This window comes from Temnothorax nylanderi, unplaced genomic scaffold, assembly GCF_030848795.1.
Source record: "Temnothorax nylanderi isolate EJ_2023f unplaced genomic scaffold, tnyl_v1.0 TNYL_tig1283_pilon, whole genome shotgun sequence".
In the NCBI taxonomy this organism is placed as follows: Eukaryota; Metazoa; Arthropoda; class Insecta; order Hymenoptera; family Formicidae; genus Temnothorax; species Temnothorax nylanderi.
In genome coordinates this window covers 7,501-25,604 of record NW_027250345.1, presented here as the reverse complement: position 1 = coordinate 25,604, position 18,104 = coordinate 7,501, and the positions used below count along the sequence as shown (strand labels likewise).

Below are 18,104 nucleotides of genomic sequence, written 5' to 3'. Positions count from 1 at the left end.
CATATATTATTGTGACGTTGCAGTTTCGCTGCATCGTTGCAGCGCCCCGCCGCCGTCACAAGGCGCGGGTTTCGCGACCTTTTCACGCCCGAGGACGGTTCAACGAATCGATGCGAGATCTCCAGGGGCATATTATAATTGCGTTACAAATTACTGATCCCTTTTATTTTATTTTGTATCATTTGCGTGGCGCCTCACCGAGCCGAAGACCGGAGTTTCCTGAGAGGATGCAGAGGACGCGAAAGCGGAGTCGACGAGAAGGGTAACGGCGAGAGACCGGACGACGGAAAGCGGATCGAAGCGACTCGCGGGCCGCCGAGAGCGACGGAGCGCAGGAAAACACGCGCGCGGCGCGTGACACAGCGGCGGGCGGACCCATAATGGCAGGGCCCCGGGACGCCGGGGCAAATCAGCTCATCTGCCCTCCTCACACTGCTGACCGGATTCCGGGATAGGCGGCCGCCATTCCCGAACCGAAAAGGAGGAACACGGAGGCAGACACGTCCCGTCCGCCGCCGGGAAGAATCCCGGAAAAGTTGCCGCGCGAGCGAAGGGCCGTTTAGCGCCCTGCGGAAAGCCGTAATTCACGGCCCTACGCACGAATCCGCCGCGAGCCTGCGAGCTCACCCCTCATTGGTCCGCGCTCCAACGTCGCGGGGCCGCGTACGCCCGGGGTGGGGTGCGCTATCGATTCCGCCATCGAGCGAAATTTCGGGAGCATTCGTGGATCGTCCTCGATAACCGACGCACGTCAAAGGCCAAGTCGCGATATTCTCTTCGCGTAAGTCGCATTTTGGGAGCTGAGTACGACGTCCGGCTGCTCTCTTTCGACCCTTGGGACGACGGCGAGGACCCTCGGGAGAGAATCTGCCTACGGTGAGGTTGCCTCGGTAACGTTTTATGTAAAGCCACGACACCGCTCCCCGGGTCGCGCTCTCGCTCGGGAAAATTCGCGATAATTAGCGTATTCGCCGACAAGGGCGTATTTAGCGATCGATAGCGAGAGCGAGGGGCACCGGAATGGTCTCGTGGCCGTGGGATCGCGATCGAAATATACGAACCTCTGGAGATCGCGGTAGGCGCGTCGATGACGACGTTCGATATCGCGAATACGCCATTTCTCGCGCCCTTCACGTTCACGACCGCGTGTCTCGTTAGGCGTAGTATTTCGCCCGGTCGAACCTTAGATTCTGTACGCGTAATTAATGGCGTCAGAGGGATATTCGCGTTGGTGTAATTCGCGTTACTCACGATTCGCGTTCGGACATTTAGACTATCCTCGCGATATCGGCTGCGTTGAGAGATTATTCGCGGAAGGTTGTGGTTCGCCTTAAGATACCATTCGCGTCGACCTAATGTTGCGTCTCGTTATCCTCGCGGTAATTCCGTATCTTTCTCGCGTTAATTCGAGTATTTCGCGTTATGCCGAGTGTCTCGGCGCATCATTTTTCGCGTTGGACGATCGCTGACGATCGCGTGTGTTGCGTTCGATCAGAATCACTGGCGTAATTCTCAGGTTCTTGCGTTAGGATAAATCGGTCATTTCGCGTTAGTTATAATATTGCTCGCGGTAATTCCGTATATTGTCTCGCGTTAAGTTAGTATTTCGCGTTTCGTCGAGCGCCCCGGCGCCTTATTCTTCGCGTGAGGATATCCCTGGCGATATCACATGTTGCGTTCGTTCCTTCTTACGTTGGGACGTTACTCGCGTCGCGTTCGTTGCGTTAGTTTAAGATTATTCTGTGCGTTAGTTTAAGATTACTCTTTGCGTTAGTTTAAGATATTTGGCGACAGAATCCCTGCACGGGTTTGGGAACTTGCGTTCACGCGCTCCAAGCGTGGCGCACTATCATTTCGCGGTATTTCGCGCTATTATTTCGCGTTTATTTCCGTTATGTCGTAGTCAGTCGTAATTTGTACCGATATTCTATGTTATTTGCCCGCGAGCTTTTCTACTATTGTTAGCTGTGAAATTATATGATCTCGATGATTTGGTAAGTTTAGTTTTCCTCACACGTTCTCTTGCTGCGCCTTCCGCGCGTATACTGAGTTAACGTAATTTTCCGTTTATTTCTGGCGTCCGCGTTATCATATTTTGTATTCGAAATTTGACGCCCGCGTTATCTACCACCTGCTATTTGCTTTTGTTTTGAAAGCCCCATTGGCATTTACTGTTCATCCGGGGATCATTACAGAATAAATGTTATTCTTTATTTGTTAATGGCTTGAGTTACGACATTCTTTAGGCGTCACCCCGCCGAATACTGCGCTGCCCTTCATCAACCCCGCCCTGCTATTAGGTCGAGCTAGCCATTCCCTCGCACACCGACTCATTTCGTTTTGCGTCTCGTTTTTGGGTTTCTCGCGATTTCGCGGACGCGAATTCACGCGTCTGGCGCCCAACAAGAAAATCGTTTCGTGAAGTGTCGGAGGTGCGAGAGAATCACCGGAGAGGCCTATCATCCCGCTCTCCTTTCCCCTTTTGATCCGGCGCACGTCCCGGACCGCTCCGGGAGTGAAAAAGTCGTGACAAAATTTGGCGCCCAACGTGGGGCAGCCGAAGATCGTCGAAAGACAAGTACGTACAGGGCATTAGCGCTACGTGCGGGTGACGAAGATATCGGTGGAATACCTGACTATTGTGCTGAAATAAAGAGAACCTATTCTCCTATTATTTTCCTGTTTTTTTTTGTGTTATTGCGATATTATTTGTGTTGTGCCATCTTGTGTTCTTGCATAATTTGTTTAACCATTTTCTTTCAGCTTTACATGAAAAATTATCAGAAACATTAATAGAGTAAATGTGTTTGGGTGGGTTAGCGTTAGATTCGTGATATTCATTGCGGCCAAATAGCGCGTTGGAATTTGGAAAAAGCGCGATCGCGATACCATCGGAATTCTGTTTACGTCGGCGGAAGGCCGCTTCGGAAAAACTATTACTCTCGAGTTACCTTCACATTCCTTTCGCGTGTATTGTTCGCGTGTTATGCTATTCGATTTAAGAAAGGAACATCTTGATGAATAAATTTTCGCGCATTTAGTGAATGATTCGGTCGGACAGTTAGCGATAGTTTCTCTTTTTTTTTGGAGCACAGTAGGATTCCGTCGGTTTCTTGCGAGCGGTAGATTTAGCGTTTAAGAGATTTTGCGATTTTTCGAAATGGATCCAATTGAGCTGAGCGACGAGTGGATTCTCCACGCTACTCGTGAACAGCGAACTGCCGAACTGAATCGCCGCGGGTTGTCTATCGACGGATCTGACACCGAGCTAGCGCTCCGGTTATTACGTTTGTTGACGGCCGCGCGCCGCAGTGGAGGCTCCGAAAGGGCATCCGATTCGAACCGCGTAGCCGACGCTGACTCGCACCGCATGGCGGACGCTGAGTCGAACCACCCGGCCGACGTCGCGTATCTCGATATTCCGGTAGGCGACATCCGCCCGGATAGCCCGTCCGCGGGAATAGGTGCACACTCGGGGCACAGCCCTTCAAGCGTCCCCGGAGATAACGCGCATAGGGCCTCTCGGGATACGAACGGCAATTCCGCGACGACCATCTATAATATCATGCGGAAATGGGACTTAAAGTTTTCGGGCGCGCGCGGCGAGGATGCCGAGACGTTTCTGTTGCGTGTCGAGGAGGGCCGCGAATTGATCCCCGTGGAGGACGAGGATATTCTGCGATGCCTCCCGTTCTTCCTATCGGGTATTGCGCTTTACTGGTTTCGCGGAAAGCGGGAGCGCCTGACGACCTGGACCGCGTTTAAAACCGCGTGGCGTACCCGTTTCGGCAACCCGGATTTTCAGTTTGCCCTTCGCGACGAGATAATGCGGCGTACGCAGGGGGAACAGGAGTCCGTAACGGACTACCTGACGTGCTTAAATACGCTTTACGATCGATTATCGCCGCCGTGGCGCGAGGAGGAAAAGGTCGGGTACGCACACCGACATATGCTTCCCCGGTTACAGACACAGATACATCGAGACTCGGTTCAAGATATGGACGCGCTCGAACTATGGGCCGCGCGTGCAGAGGCGAGTTACCGTGCCGCGCAAAACTATCGCGCTCCTCCTCCGCCAGAACGCTCTTTCTTCCCGGATTTAGCATACCGAACGCCCAAGGGCGCTAATCGCAACCCGGGGGGGAAACAACGCGACACCGTGGCCGCGCTCGGCGTGTCCCCCGCGAATGCGAGCGGCACAGGGACGGGGGCGAGAAAAGGTAAGGCCGGCGGGCCGAAAGCGAGCGCCCCGGCCCCGGCCGCGACCGCCGCCCCTGCGACAGGCGCGTCGGTCGCTTCTCCGACTTCCGCGAGCGTGAATCCCGCCGCCACGTGTTGGAACTGCGACCAAGCAGGACACTTTTCGCGCGATTGCCAGGCTCCGTCGAGAAGGCATTGCTACCGTTGCGGAAAGGTAGCGGTTACCACCCGGACATGCCCGACGTGTTCGGGAAACGAATAGAGGAGTCGCGAAAAAGGGGCAACCCGACTCCTACCCCCTCAGCCCCCGAAAATTTATCAATGGGAACTCGGGATGCCGCGTATAGCGCGTATAGCGATCGAGGAGGCTCGGCCTCTCTCAAGTTCCTCCGCGTGCAAATCGCGGGCTACGAAATAAGCGCGTTAGTAGATTCGGGTTCAAGTCGTACGTTTGCCGGTCCGGAAGTTACGGCGTTAATTAGGCAACTCGGTTTTTCGTTCACTTCGACTGGCGGGAAACGTGTGACGACCGCGACTAATCAAACCGCGAGAGTGAGGGGGGAGGTAAAGGTTCCCGTTAGCATACACGGTAAAACTCTGAATCTGAGGATTCATTCGCTACCGACTTTAGCGTTACCGTGTATCTTGGGAGTAGATTTTTTGAAAAATTTCGGGATAAATGTGAATTTCGCGAGCGATACTTGGAGTTTCGCGGACGATCCTTCGCGGCAGTATTCTTTTGAAAAAGGTTCGTCGAGTTCTCTCGCGAATGTTCGGGTGATCTTGTCCGAGAATGAAAGCGTAAATCTCGAGCCAGGTCAATCGGGTGAAGGGGAAAAGACACGAAAGCCTGAGGCGTCACCTCTCGTTTGTTGTGGGTTAAGTGAATTGACGCCGGACCAAGAAAAGCGTCTACAAGAATTTTTAGCGTCTCAAATTACGATTAATTCGGACGAGCTCGGGGCCACCACGTTAACCGAACATAATATCGAGGTCGGAGACCACCCTCCTATTAGACAGCGTTGCTATCCCGTATCGCCGAAAATAAAGGAGGCTATCTACGACGAAGTAGATCGGCTGTTAAAAGCCGGTATTATCGAGCCATCTCAGAGCGAGTGGTCGACGCCGATCGTGATGATCAAGAAGCCCAACGGGACGTACCGTTTTTGCCTAGATTTCCGGCTAGTAAATAACGTTTCGAAAAAGGACGCGTACCCGTTGCCGTACATGAACGGAATTCTCGATAAACTGCGAAAAGCCCGATACATTTCGACCATAGATCTGAGCCAGGCCTACTTCCAGATTCCGTTATCGAAAAGGAGTCGGGAGATCACGGCTTTCGCGGTACCGGGAAAAGGCCTTTTTCATTTCAAGCGGATGCCGTTTGGCTTAACGGGAGCCCCCGCAACCTTTCAGAGATTATTAGATCGGTTGATCGGACCAGAGATGGACCCGTACGCGTTCGCGTATTTAGACGATATCGTGGTGGCTACCGAAACGTTCGAGGAGCATCTCGAGTGGTTGAGCCGCGTTTTCAAGCGTATTCGCGAAGCGGGCTTGACAATAAACCCCGAGAAGAGCAAATTCTGTCGCTCTCAGGTGAAGTATCTAGGATTTTTGGTCCAACGGGAGGGGTTGAAGGTCGACCCTGACAAGACCGTTACGATTAGGGAATATCCCGCGCCGCGTAACCTTCGGCAATTGCGGCGATTTATTGGTATGGCGTCGTGGTACCGCCGTTTTATTCCGCAGTGCGCTACTCGCTTAGAGCCGTTAACGCGACTACTTAAAAAGAATCAGGCGTGGGAGTGGGGCGAGGACCAGCAAGCCGCGTTCGAGACTATTAAGGAGTGTCTCACTTCTCCACCCACATTGTCGTGTCCGGACTTCAGCATACCGTTTGAATTACAGACCGACGCCAGTTCCGTCGGCTTAGGCGCGGTGTTAACGCAACAGATAAACGGGGCCGAACATGTAATTGCTTTCGCGAGTAGGGCCCTGTCTGACGCGGAAAAGAAATATTCGACAACCGAACAAGAATGCCTCGCAGTCATATGGGCGATTAAAAAGTTTAGGCCGTACCTAGAAGGCTACCGATTTACTGTCATAACGGACCATAGCAGCCTCCGGTGGCTACATAATTTAAAGAATCCGACCGGACGTTTGGCGAGATGGGCTCTCGAACTCTTAGAGTACGATTACAGTATCGAGCATAGGAAAGGTGCGATGCACCACGTGCCGGACGCGCTCTCGCGAATTTACGAACAGGACGTTGAGTTGTGCGCGGTCGCCGCCGTCGAGGACGAGTGGTACGTAAAACGATTAAACGAGGTTAACGAACGCCCGCGTCGATTCCCGGGATGGAAAATAGACGAAGGAAAATTATATTTCCGCCGACCTCGCCCTGTCATAAACGAGACCGTAGTTGATTTAGACCAATGGAAGCTCGTCGTGCCGAAGGAGTCGCGCGAGGAGATAATACGCGAGAGTCACGATCCGCCTCAGGCCGGACACTTGGGCGTAGAAAAAACGTACCGCCGTATCGCGATAAGATATTATTGGCCGCAGATGTTTAAGGATGTCGCCCGGTACGTGCGCCGGTGCGATACCTGCCAACGAACCAAAGTGGAACAAGACGTTCCCGCGGGATTAATGGGTCAGCGAGTAATCGAGGCTCCGTGGACGGTTATCGCCGCGGATATTATGGGACCGCTCCCGCCCAGTAAATCGGGGCACGCGTATCTTCTCGTGGTTCAGGATCTATTCACGAAATGGATTGAGTGCTGCCCGCTCCGGAAGGCGACCGGCAAAAAGATTCGGGAAGCGATCGAGGATCTCGTCATTTTTCGTTGGGGCGCGCCGCGCGTGCTGCTGACCGATAATGGTACCGAGTTTCTAAACCGCGAAATACAATCGTTGGCTGAGCAATATGGGTTTCACCATTCGACGGTACCGCCGTACCACCCTCAGGCGAACCCCGTCGAGAGGGTTAACCGGGTTCTCAAAACAATGATTACTGCCTTTTTGGGACGAGACCACCGTGAATGGGACCAACATATTCATGAATTTCGTTTCGCGTATAATTCCGCGTATCACACGTCGCTACAAGCGACACCGGCGTTTTTAAATTTCGGGAGGGAACCACAGCCGGTCAATGTATTCCGCGGCCGAAACGGGGCGGCCGAAGTGGAACTCGCGGACCCGGAAAAGTGGGGCGAAAGGATGGCGCGAATCCGACTACTGCGGGAATGGATCGTGGAAAACTTGGAGGCCGCGAGACAAAAGCAAACGCGGTATTATAATTTGCGTAAGCGGGATCGGCAGTTTGCGGTAGGCGAACAGGTGTTAAAAAGACAACACGTTTTATCGTCCGCCGCGCAACACGTTTCTGCGAAATTGGCCACGAAATTCCATGGCCCTTTTACCGTTTACAGGATTCTGTCGCCAGTCGTGTATGAACTCGCCGATTCGTTAGGCAACTCGGTAGGAAAAATCCACGTTAAGGATTTAAAACCTTATCACGGTTAATTTTATTGTAAATAGAGTGAAATCCTTGAACCCACCCCCGGGACCTCCGTTCATTTGTTAGTTTCCGAATTGCGAACATCGCCGTTATAGTAGTCGTCGTATCCGAGAGTAAGCGTTGCCGCGTAAGCCCGATAATACATCGAAGAGCTACGATGGAAATAAAGTTGCGCTCCCGTTCTGGGGTCGGCGCGTCATTTCGCGTTGGTGTTGGCGTGCTCGCCGAAAGCGGCGTAGCGAACTTAGCCACGGTACAAGCCGGCGTACCGGGCTACTAAGGGGTGCATCCCCGTTGTAGTCGACGCGTCCTAAGAATAGAAGGGCGGTCGACTCTGACGAAAAATCGTCGACGCGTCCTAGGAATAGAAGGGCGGTCGACACTTAGCGTGGTTGAACCGTCGACGCGTCCTAAGAATAGAAGGGCGGTCGACATTTAACGTTTTAGGCGGTCGGCACCAAGCGCGAGGCAACTAATCGTCGTGGGCCATCGTAAAAGTCCGACTTGCGTCGTGTCGGTACACGAAGGGAAACGGTCGAAACTTGCGTTCCGAACTACGATTCCGAGGTTCTTGCGACGCGTGGGAAGGGGACTAGAATAAGGATGGCTTCTTTTTGTGTGATATTTTCTTTGTGTTTTGTATCGTCACATCTTGTGTTGGTCTGGAGCCCTTCGCTGGAGATCTCGATCGCACGAGCGCTCTCACGGTAGCCCCGGGGAGGCGAGTGACTAAAGTGGAGGCAACCGAGCCCGGTATGCTCCCTCTTGGGGTGGGGTGTTGTGACGTTGCAGTTTCGCTGCATGGTTGCAGCGCCCCGCCGCCGTCACAAGGCGCGGGTTTCGCGACCTTTTTCACGCCCGAGGACGGTTCAACGAATCGATGCGAGATCTCCAGGGGCATATTATAATTGCGTTACAAATTACTGATCCCTTTTATTTTATTTTGTATCATTTGCGTGGCGCCTCACCGAGCCGAAGACCGGAGTTTCCTGAGAGGATGCAGAGGACGCGAAAGCGGAGTCGACGAGAAGGGTAACGGCGAGAGACCGGACGACGGAAAGTGGATCGAAGCGACTCGCGGGCCGCCGAGAGCGACGGAGCGCAGGAAAACACGCGCGCGGCGCGTGACACAGCGGCGGGCGGACCCATAATGGCAGGGCCCCGGGACGCCGGGGCTAAATCAGCTCATCTGCCCTCCTCACACTGCTGACCGGATTCCGGGATAGGCGGCCGCCATTCCCGAACCGAAAAGGAGGAACACGGAGGCAGACACGTCCCGTCCGCCGCCGGGAAGAATCCCTGAAAAGTTGCCGCGCGAGCGAAGGGCCGTTTAGCGCCCTGCGGAAAGCCGTAATTCACGGCCCTACGCACGAATCCGCCGCGAGCCTGCGAGCTCACCCCTCATTGGTCCGCGCTCCAACGTCGCGGGGCCGCGTACGCCCGGGGTGGGGTGCGCTATCGATTCCGCCATCGAGCGAAATTTCGGGAGCATTCGTGGATCGTCCTCGATAACCGACGCACGTCAAAGGCCAAGTCGCGATATTCTCTTCGCGTTAAGTCGCATTTTGGGAGCTGAGTACGACGTCCGGCTGCTCTCTTTCGACCCTTGGGACGACGGCGAGGACCCTCGGGAGAGAATCTGCCTACGGTGAGGTTGCCTCGGTAACGTTTTATGTAAAGCCACGACACCGCTCCCCGGGTCGCGCTCTCGCTCGGGAAAATTCGCGATAATTAGCGTATTCGCCGACAAGGCGTATTTAGCGATCGATAGCGAGAGCGAGGGGCACCGGAATGGTCTCGTGGCCGTGGGATCGCGATCGAAATCTACGAACCTCTGGAGATCGCGGTAGGCGCGTCGATGACGACGTTCGATATCGCGAATACGCCATTTCTCGCGCCCTTCACGTTCACGACCGCGTGTCTCGTTATGCGTAGTATTGCGCCCGGTCGAATCGTAGATTCTGCACGCGATAGTAATGGCGTCAGAGGGATATTCGCGTTGGTTTAATTGCGTTACTTACGATTCGCGTTCGGGCATTTAGACTATCCTCGCGATATCGGCTGCGTTGAGATATTATTCGCGGTAGGATGTGGTTCGCCTTAAGATACCATCCGCGTCGACCTAAGGTTGCGTCTCGTTATTACTCGCGGTAATTCCGTAGTCTTTCTCGCGTTAATTCGAGTATTTCGCGTTATGCCGAGTGTCTCGGCGCATCATTTTTCGCGTTGGACGATCGCTGACGATCGCGTGTGTTGCGTTCGATCAGAATCACTGGCGTAATCTCAGTTCTTGCGTTAGGATAAATCGGTCATTTCGCGTTAGTTATAATATTGCTCGCGGTACTTCCGTATATTTTCTCGCGTTAGTTTAGTATTTCGCGTTTCGTCGAGCGCCCCGGCGCCTTATTCTTCGCGTGAGGATATCCCTGGCGATATCACATGTTGCGTTCGTTCCTTCTTACGTTGGGACGTTACTCGCGTCGCGTTCGTTGCGTTAGTTTAAGATTATTCTGTGCGTTAGTTTAAGATTACTCTTTGCGTTAGTTTAAGATATTTGGCGACAGAATCCCTGCACGGGTTTGGGAACTTGCGTTCACGCGCTCCAAGCGTGGCGCACTATCATTTCGCGGTATTTCGCGCTATTATTTCGCGTTTATTTCCGTTATGTCGTAGTCAGTCGTAATTTGTACCGATATTCTATGTTATTTGCCCGCGAGCTTTTCTACTATTGTTAGCTGTGAAATTATATGATCTCGATGATTTGGTAAGTTTAGTTTTCCTCACACGTTCTCTTGCTGCGCCTTCCGCGCGTATACTGAGTTAACGTAATTTTCCGTTTATTTCTGGCGTCCGCGTTATCATATTTTGTATTCGAAATTTGACGCCCGCGTTATCTACCACCTGCTATTTGCTTTTGTTTTGAAAGCCCCATTGGCATTTACTGTTCATCCGGGGATCATTACAGAATAAATGTTATTCTTTATTTGTTAATGGCTTGAGTTACGACATTCTTTAGGCGTCACCCCGCCGAATACTGCGCTGCCCTTCATCAACCCCGCCCTGCTATTAGGTCGAGCTAGCCATTCCCTCGCACACCGACTCATTTCGTTTTGCGTCTCGTTTTTGGGTTTCTCGCGATTTCGCGGACGCGAATTCACGCGTCTGGCGCCCAACAAGAAAATCGTTTCGTGAAGTGTCGGAGGTGCGAGAGAATCACCGGAGAGGCCTATCATCCCGCTCTCCTTTCCCCTTTTGATCCGGCGCACGTCCCGGACCGCTCCGGGAGTGAAAAAGTCGTGACAATATATATATATATATATATATATATATATAATTAAAAAATATATAGTGCCAATAAATAAATATATAGCGCGCGTCTGGTTGTACATAATGTTTTATTTCTATCTCAAATGTAACCCTTGTTGTTTATGCATGCATTTCCGCGCGTTATAACGCACGTCAAACATGCGTTTCCATACATTATCCCAATCATCAAATACGTGCTTTTTTCAAACGCGCGCGTCTGACACGCAACGATAAATTAGAAAGAGAGAGAAACTTATAACAGTGAGAGGAAGTGAGACAGATTATTATCGGTGCTCTGATTGGTTACATACCTCGCACGCGCATATGCAGTTCATTTTCATCCACGCTAACATCAAAAGTGCCGACAGAGAGTTGCGCTACTGTATATACTGTACATACTGTATATACTGTGGCACTGGAGCTTCCTTGCACTGTTCTTTGTTGAACCATGTAGTGACGCTGCTGCGCATTTTTTATTACTTTGGCCATTTCCAATTCAAACTCTTTAACAGAGGTATTTTTAAATTGTTCGATTTGTCGGAGAGCACCTGCAATAAAAATATGTTCATATAATTAAGTTAAGGATTTGCTTTGTCACATTTTAAATTTATTTTCAACTCAAAAATTGACTGAAACAAAAAAAATTGGAAACGTATTAATTAATAATGATGAGTTAAAATTGTAACAACATTAATATAAGTATATACGTAGATCAGAAGTGGGAAAATGCCGCTCCAGAAGCAATATTTTTCCACTCTGGTCTAAAGGGTGCGTCATACCTAAAATAAAATAATATAAAGTAATTTTTACCATAATATTGTAGACTTAAATGCGTTTCCCGAAACCGAATTTTTTTTTCACCCTCTTTCCATGTGAAAGATGTCTTAATTAATTTGTCCGTTACACTTGCCTTCAAGAAGCCATCTAATGCATTTGAAATGTTCAGGCCCCAAGAAGGATAAAATATTGTGTCATGTACGTGTATATATATACACACATTTAATTCAAAAGCATTATATTTTAACTTACCAAAATGGATAATTCTTTTTCGTTTTTTATTAAAATCTGAAACTGTTCTACAGTTTGCACCGGAAGGTTCAATTGCTGAACAGCTCGTATAATATCTTTACTACTTTTTTGTTTGTTTTCCAAATTATTTATTTTTTCCAATATTTTATCTTGTCCCTTTTTTATTTCTCTAAAAAATTATATTTGTTTATTTATATTTTATTAGAATGTTAAATTATATGCTCATATATAAATAGCACTTACTTTATTTCAGATAGTATTGATTTTAAAATCGACAGATGATTATTATTTAAAAGTGACAGACTTTTATACAATTTTCTTCATCCACTGCTTTGTGCTTTAATGCATTGTCGTTTGGAATGTTTTCCTTATTTCTATTTGAATTGGCATCTGAAAATTGTATTATCAAAATATATTATTATTTATTACTATTATTATCATCGGCATACCACTCATTTTCTCTCACTCTCTCCTCAATCATACCTCCCTCCTCCCCTTCTCCCAGCCCTTCCACGTATCCCTTCTTGTTCCTCTCCTTCTTGATCTCCTTCATCCACTCTTCCCCCTCCCCCCCTTCTCCCAGCACCCATCTTCTCGCCTCCTGCCAACTCCCCTCCCCTTCGTCCCAATCCCTACAACGCTCCCACGTATGCTCCCACGTCTCCTCCTCCCCCTCGCATAGTCTGCATAAATTTCTCACCTCCTCCTCCCAATATCTGCCCTCCCTCATTTCGTTCCCCAGCCTAAATCTCGCTACCCTTCTCCACCTGCTTTCCCCCCACCCTTTCTTTAGGTTGTGACCGGACGGTACAAGTTGAGCCCGATTTGCGTGGTTATCTTCCCATCGAACGGTGGCCACTCGGTTTGACCTCTGACTACCGAGAAGGTAAGTTCGCTTATCGCCCCGATTATTAACCGGATGCTAATATTATTTTATTTGTTTTAGGATGACGTCCCAGGATGGATCATCACCGCTGCTCTGGTTCCCCGGATCCTCGCCTTATCGCATACCGGATCACCATATGTCTCGCTAATTAATATTATTAATGTACTAATACTCTTCTTTTGTTTCAGGTTCCTGCCCCGGATGGATCATCGCCGCTGCTGGACTTCCCCGGATCCTCGGTTTATCGCATACCGGATCGCCGATGGACAACGATGGATCATCGCCGATGGACAAGGTAAGTAGAAGGTAAGTACGAATAATTGTATAATTAATCTTGAGACTTTGTTTCAGAATTAACAATTCTTTAATTTCAGATCGTTATTTCAACTCTACAGGTCTTTTCACAACTTCATAAAGATGCTTCACAATGGAGTCACCGCACTTCGGTGTGTATCGCGCTTTATGATACAAAATCCTCGCAATCAATCATGTTATTGATCTCAGCCGATTAAATACAACAAGCAACGCTGTTCGTACAATATCTTGTAGTCGCGAGACTCGATGTCCACGATGGTAGTATACTCGATACGCACTTATTCGTCACCGCTATATTCAATTATCACTGAATGTTACTTTGGTAACTAAGTACCTCTCGCTATTGTCGAGCGAGTATTTAACGCGCAATTACGCGGGAGTTCCCGATTGTTAAGTATCTCCGATAACTATCGTCGTAATCTATGTTCGCACTATACGCTACTATCTCAAGACACGTCCGTTCGCTATGGCTATACTCGGGAGACTGCCTCGAGCCCTGTATCTCGCGGTGGCTCCCCACTATGCCGAACCATCCCTACTCTCGGGTTGTTTTCGCCGTTCGCCGTGACGTCACAACTTTCTCTCGCAGTTTTTGCATGTTTTCGCACGCGTGCCCACACCGTCTCGCGTGATCATCACGACCGCCCCCCGTGGCTTCCTTCTCGAGGCTTCCGGGTGGAAATTTCCATACGTAGTACAACGTGGGGCTCCTCCTCCATCGTCACCGCTGCACCAGGTTTTCACCTTTGGCCGCTCTTCGGCGCCGTTGACGCCGACCCGTGCGCACCTCGTCGGAGATGCCCCCGATGACGATTCCGGGCCAATTCCCCGTGGAAGATGTCCGGGTGAACTCGTTGTTGCCGGCCGTTGACGCCGACCCGTGCGCACCTCGTTGGAGATGCCCCTGATGACGATTCCGGGTCAATTCCCCGTGGAAGATGTCCGGGTGTACTTGTCATCGCCTGCCGCTGACGTCGACCCGGTGGGCGTGTCCCCCAGGTCCCGTGGGTTACGATTTCGACCTTTGCCGACCTTATATCTGCGTCTACCAGGTCCTTCGGAGATGGTTTCGGATCTCTGTTCCTGTGGAAGATGTTCCACGTAGGAACTAGTGACCTGCCGACGACACCAACCTTATGGACGTGTCTACTAGGTCCCGTAAGTTGTGATTCGGGCCTCTGTTCCTGGAGAATATATCCTCCTTCGGACTTAGTGTTCCGTCGACGACGCCGACCTTGTAGGCGTGTGTACCAGGTCCGGGTGATGAACTTCCGAACCTTTATTCCTGGAGATTGTCGCGGTTCACCTAATATGCGCACGAATTATGGCGCCGACCTTTGTGCGCGAAAATAAACGTCATTGAGATAGTGAACCGTCTAAATAAAATGCAAAATAAACCTGTCTTACTCGGTCAGCGATCTATTAACCAAAATTTAACCTAATTAAGCCGCGTCGGCTGAACACGCAAAAGATAGCCATATGGGCACGCGGGACTTACATACTATCTTAAATCTAATCTCGAGGCAATACCGTAAAGAAACCCAAACTAACCAAAACCATAAGGAAAACCAAACGAGACATAATTGCTATTATCGACGCGAGTCAAAGGAAACGGAAACTTAATTTATTCTACGCGTCTTGTCGCCTCGGATCGCGGACCCGTTTTTCTCGCCTAACGCTCCGGGCCTCCACGCCTCGTCGTCCTGCTCCTCATCGCCGGACGGGCTCTGGAAATCGTCCGAAGGCTGATCCTCCGGACCAATCGGTAAGCCATAGCCCATGGCCGCTATTATCTCGTCCATGAGCGGCGGTGGCGTGGGTGTCAAGATCGGCATCTGGAGAGCCGACATCATGGGGACTGGCGGTAGCGCCGGGAGCGCCACCTCTTGGACCTCCGATATCTCGCTAAAGCTCGCCTGCGGCTCCGATGGCGGGGCCGTGGTGCCGGTGGCAGGGATCGGATCCACCTCGGGTGCGTCCATTCGGCGGAGTAGCACTCGAGGCGATCCCATCCTAGAACGGCGTGAGGACTTGGAAGGGGGCGGTCGCAAGGTACTCCGGTATTCCCTCCTCTTTTACTTCCTTATACCATTTGTTGTATTTGGACTCTTTTATTTTCTTTCATCTCTCTGTTCTTTGTACCTCCCTTTCCCACCTCACCATCTCCTCTAGTCTTGTCTCTTCCTCCCCCCTTCTCTCCCTCTCTCCCTCCTCCCACAAGCCTCTATCATTCAGGAACTTCCTCCTGCCTTCTTCCCAACTCGAGATTTCCCCTCTCTTCCCCGTTCTTTCCTTCACCTCCTCCCAACACCTTCTCGCCAGCTTGCTTCTTCCTCCCTCCTCTAGCCTTCTTTCGTAACCCCACGCCCTCCTGCCCGCCCTACTTCTTAATTTTTCTCTCTGCAACTCCTCCCTCACTAAATATCCCGGCGTCCTCCTATCCACTCCCAACACCCATCTCAAATATCTTTCCTCCAACCTTTCCATTCCCTCTCTCTCTTCCCACCCCCATATTTCCACTCCATACCCCATTACCGTCCAAATCAGCTTGTCGAATAGCCAGAGCCTTCTCCCCCAGTCCTTCCCAAATCTCCTTTTCCCTATCCCCCACACTTGCCCCATTACCGCCGCCGCCTTCTTAACCCTTTTTTTCACATGCGCCTCTTGTCCTCCGTTCCTTTGTAGCGTATACCCCAGGTATCGGAACTCCTTCACCTCCTCCACTTTTCTTCCTTTCCACCACCAAACCTTTTTCACCATCCTTCCTCCTCCTTTTCTAAATCCCATAATCTTGGTCTTCTCCGCGTTTAATTCCAACCTCTTCTTGTCCAGGTACCTCTCCAGCCTCTCCATCATACTTCTCATTTCATCCTCCCCCTCCGCTAGCAGCACTATGTCGTCCGCAAACTCCAGGTCATACACCCTCTCTTCTCCCAGCCTGATTCCACCCCACTTAACTTTCTTCATCTCCTCCTCCAGGTCAGCCAACAGTATGATGAATAGCAGCGGGCTCAGCGGACATCCCTGCCTCACCCCTCTTGCCAGAAACTCTCCCCCAGCTCCTTTCCCACTCTAACTCTACTTCTCATCTTTCTCAACACTTCCTCTATCCTCTCCACCAGACCCTCCCTTGAAACCGCCTGTAAAAACTCAGACGGCTTCATCGACTTCATCCGTTCCAACGATGACATCCCAGAGATCGAGCCAAGGGACAGCAGGACGAGAGGTGACACCGGTACGAGAACCCGTCAAGACGAAGGCGGCGATCAAATCAATCGATACCCAGATCCGTTTCTCGACTCCTAATCCCGAAACTGACCCTAACGATAATGATACGAGCCTAGACATCACGATACCTTTGGACAGCAGCGACGGCGAGGCACCAGAAGTCGAGCAACTGATGCAAAGCAGTCAACTGATGCAGCCTGATGACGTCACAACAGCAGAGTCACAGAACTAAAGGTTGGTCGGAGAGCTGAAACATAGAAAGGGACATGATTAAAGGAATTAAAATATAAAAGCGTAATAAAAGGAAAAAGTTCCCTTTTTGATGACGATATACTTACCTTGCGAGTGACTCCTGTCACTACTTACTATACTTACCTTATTATGACAAAAGTCATATATTTTAATATTCATATAGTTTATTATCTTATTAATCGAAAGCTCTTCCAAACGAGCTAAATACTATAATAATGGTTAGATATAGCTTTGTTGCGATAAGAATAACAGTACATATAGAGGATAAGACTTATCATGTAATTGTGATGCATGACGATAATTATTTTGTAATCGTAACGAGACTGTTAGAGCACGAGAGCTCATAAGAGTGCCCTAGTCATTAGAGTCATATTTTTATTTTTTTATTTTGACATATAGAGTCAGAATCGATTATTTTGATTTTATTTGGCCAAAAGGGAGATTTCAGGATGAAATAGGCCAACAGCGTAAGAGCAACGTCTATTCACGACATATTTCGATAGATTCGCGTTGTGTGAATCGAGACGAGTCCAAATGTGCCCAATGTATGTTAACTTTGTCATCGGAATGAAATTAAGTGCGATCAGCTGATTAGTAGAAAGAAAGATAAATCCGCACGGATAACGATAGATCTTGGTTACTTGTGATTGCCAGACGTCAAAAATATGTCAGTTATTGATTTTAGATCGATATTTACAAAATTGACACTTTTGAATAAAATTCTTTAGTTTGGATAATTTTGATTAAAAAAGGGTATGGACACATTCGTATCGTCTCACAGAACAAGCCTATATGGTTTATTTGAAAGAAATCGCAATACTTTAAGTTTTGACACTTTTAGGCCTTGTTCGAGAGCACGCGGTAGCGCGAGAAAGCGCGAGGTAGAAGACGACCACAAATAAGGACACAGCAAGTAACCGAAAAATAAATTTTGTATTTACAAAATGTACAGTGTTCTTTCTTTCAGCGAAGAAAGCGAAGCCGTGAGCGCGCACAGCAGCGAAACGGCAGACCGGCGAAAGCAAGCGCGCGCGAAAATTCCACGCGGAAGCGGTGTAACACAGCGGAATACAGCGGTCGTATAGAAATATACTTGGCGGGTGATCTGCGAGCGAAAAGCCGAAAGGGCGGACAAGACCTTCCGCGGCGCAGCGGCGGTCTTTTATTACCTCCGAGACGAGGCTCCCTCCAAGCTCGTTACTGATGATTTCGCGAGGGTGATTGGCCACCGGCGGCCCACGTCACCGTGCTTACGTCACGGTTTTCAAGTGTCGATCCGAAGCGATCGTTACTTGTTTTCGACTGCTTTGTTTATAGCATGGATCCTTCCCTTTGCGTAAGCACAAATAGGTCGTTCGGGCCGTC

General features: G+C 50.0%; 1 pseudogene; it reads right to left on the bottom strand.

Annotated features, from left to right (window-relative positions):
• Positions 1 to 11,332: 11,332 nt before the first annotated feature.
• LOC139787124 (uncharacterized) lies at positions 11,333 to 12,788 on the bottom strand (annotated as a pseudogene).
• Between the last annotated feature and the right edge of the window lie 5,316 nt (positions 12,789 to 18,104).